This window comes from Tupaia chinensis, unplaced genomic scaffold, assembly GCF_000334495.1.
Source record: "Tupaia chinensis unplaced genomic scaffold, TupChi_1.0 Scaffold000377_2, whole genome shotgun sequence".
In the NCBI taxonomy this organism is placed as follows: Eukaryota; Metazoa; Chordata; class Mammalia; order Scandentia; family Tupaiidae; genus Tupaia; species Tupaia belangeri.
The window spans coordinates 3927659-3930612 of NW_006159876.1; the positions used below are offsets into that span (position 1 = coordinate 3927659).

A 2954-nucleotide genomic window follows, 5' to 3' on the forward strand; every position below is an offset into this window, starting at 1 on the left:
AGATATAGAAGGCGAGAAATCGCCCTCTGGGGAGGGGGCCGCGCCGCAATACCTTCTCCTCCATTCTCCTCTCGAGATCGTGGGCACACACGCACATGCACCCGGTGTGAGTTTAAGCCACCAAGTCCAGGACTCGAACCGCGGTCAACTACGTGGGAGTCCAGCGACATAGCCATTACGCTAACTGCTGGTCCCAAGGATCAGGTTCCCTTAAAAACCAGGCCCCAGGCCAGCCCTGCTTTGCTTTTGAACATGCGAAGCAGAGTTTAAACATCATAATAAGGAATAGTGACTCTGATTGATTTGTCCAACTTGCTTAATCTGATGTTCACAAGCTGATTTACTGGCCATCTTCCTTTGTCATCATTCTTTCATTATCATAAGTCATGAGTTGCAATTAATTATAAAGATTCTTGGGACCAGCAGGTGGCGTGGTGGTTAAAGGCGAAACTCCAACATGGCCAAACATAGTTCAAGTCATTGCCCTGGTGGCTTGCATTCTCACTTTCCCCCTCTCTCTGTCTCTCTCTGGTCAAATTAAAGTAATAATAATAATAACAATAACAACAAAAACAACAATAAATTAAAAATTATTTTATTTAAAGATTTGGGGCTAGCAGGTGGTATGGTGGTTAAGGGGTACTGGATTCCCATATGACTGACCATGGTTCAAGTCCCGGGCCTGGCGACTTTCTCTCCCTCTCTCTCTCACGGTCCCTCTCTGGTCAAATATAAATAAAATGGATGAAGTCAAGTAAAATAATTTTAAAAAGAGGAAAAAAAAGGAAAAAATTACAAAGATTCTTTGAAAGAGATTGTAACATGTGTGTTATTGATAAGACAAAATAACACAGATTTTGCTCTCAATTTTTTTTTTTTTTGAGAGGTTTTCGCTATAGGGCGCGTACGCTCGCCAGCCAGCCAGAGAGAGACAGAGACACAGAAAGCGAGAAATCACCCCCCCAGGGGGAATGGCCACGCCACAATCCCTTCTCCTCCGTTCTCCTCTCGGGATCTTGGGCACGCATGCACACGCGCCCAGCGTGAGTTTTAAGCCACTGGGTCTGGGACGTGAACCGCGGTCAACTATGTGGGAGTCCAGCGACATAGCCATTACACTAACTGCTGGTCCCTGCTCTCAAATTGTTTTGTCATCAGTTAGGCAATACAACGAAAAAGTAAAAATACCATAGCCAAATAAGTAAAAGAGACAGTAACTGTCATAAAAATTTGAAGGAAAAGTTGCAGTGTACCATAGCGAATAGGGAACTTTGCTAACCAAAGATGAGTTCAAGTTAAATTATTTTAGTATGCAGTGGTGTATTAAGAGCAAACACTTTTTCTTTTTTTGCCAGAGCGACAGAGATAGAGAAAGGGAGAGGAGAAAGTACACTCCATGGGGAATGTCATGCCACAATCCCTTCTCCTCCATCTCTCCCTCCTTGCAAGGTTTTGGGCACACATGCCCAGCTTGTTTTTCAAACTAATTCTTAAACCACATACCATAGATCTGGCTGCCTTTACCACCAGGCCATGGAACTGGCCCAAGGCAAACACTTTTTTTTTTTTGGAGAGGTTTTTGCGATAGGCCGCGTGCGCTCACCAGACAGAGAGACAGAAAGCAAGAAATCACCCCCCAGGGAGATGGCCATGCTGCAATCCCTTCTCCTCCGTTCTCTCGGGATCTTGGGCACGCACACACACGCGCCCAGCGTGAGTTTTAAGCCACCGGGTCCGGGATGCGAACCACGGTTGACTACATGGGAGTTCAGCGACATAGCCATTACGCTAGCTGCTGGTCCCAAGGCAAACACTTTTTTATCATTGCTGTTGAAGCCTTTTCCTGAACAATTTATATTGCTAGGACAAAAAAAAAAAAAAAACACTGAATTAGAAGTCAAGAAATTCGGATTTTTTAGCGTTTCACTCTTCTGGTTGAACTGCTGTGTGCTTGCAATGCTGCGTGGAAGCCGAATCCGCACTTCCCTCATGGCCTCTCTGGCCAGCTGGGCACGGCCGATGAAAGCTGCCCCCAGGCCAGCAGCTCGGAGGCCTGTAGTGGACTCACCACCTGCAGTCTCCTCTCCTGCTGCTGCACCGCAGCAGCCAGGTCTGATGGCCCAGATGACAACCCATGCAGCTGGCGTGGCTGTGGGCTCTGCTGTGGGACACACACTGGGGCCTGCCATCCCTGGGGGCTTCAGTGGAGGAGGTAATGCTGAGCCCTCCAGGCCTACATTACTTACCAGGAGCCTCGGAACCCAGCCAGCACCAAGCAGCAGCAGCAGTTTGGACCTTGCCACTCTGAGATAAAACAGTTTTTGCAGTGTGCCCAGAACAAGAGTGACATTAAGCTCTGTGAGGGTTTCAGTGAGGTGCTGAAACAGTGCAGATTTGCAATGGAATTATCCTGATCAGGCTAATCAGGATAACTGAAGAAATAAGAAGTCGACTCTTATGACCAAGTTAATTTAGTGTGAACTCATAGTGAAATCATAAAGTGTAAAATCATCAGTTAAACCTCTTCTGTTATCATTACTTCCTTTAGAATTACAATGAAAGAGGAGATTATTCTGTGAGGAAGTTCATTGAAATGATATGGAATCTGGGACTGGACAGATACCTGTGTAATCTTCTTAAACCAGTTGTTGGAGTTGGTTAATGAGTTAATTAGAATAAGGCAGTTTTCTTGGGGGAAAAAAAAGAAGTCAAGAAATTTGTTCTAATCAACCAATAAAAACATACAAAGTTCTAGTGTGCCTGGTACTGTGGCCGGTACTAAGGATACAGAACCGAGCAAGACGCAGTCCTGTCCCTCCAGGAGCTACGTGTAACAAATAACAGTGAAAAAAATGAGAAGAGGCAAACATAGGGTATTATTTTTTTGTTTTGTTTTGTTTTGTTTTGTTTGCCATAGGCCGATGTGCTTGCCAACGAGAGACAGAGACAGACAG

The 2954-nt window shown here is 45.4% G+C and overlaps 1 protein-coding gene and 1 pseudogene across 2 annotated transcripts in view; both read left to right on the forward strand.

The window, feature by feature from the left end:
• DPP8 (dipeptidyl peptidase 8) overlaps positions 1 to 2954 on the forward strand; it is an 84867-nt gene that overhangs the window by 23033 nt on the left and 58880 nt on the right. The window lies entirely within an intron of this gene.
• Positions 1873 to 2414, forward strand: LOC102482112 (coiled-coil-helix-coiled-coil-helix domain-containing protein 2 pseudogene; annotated as a pseudogene).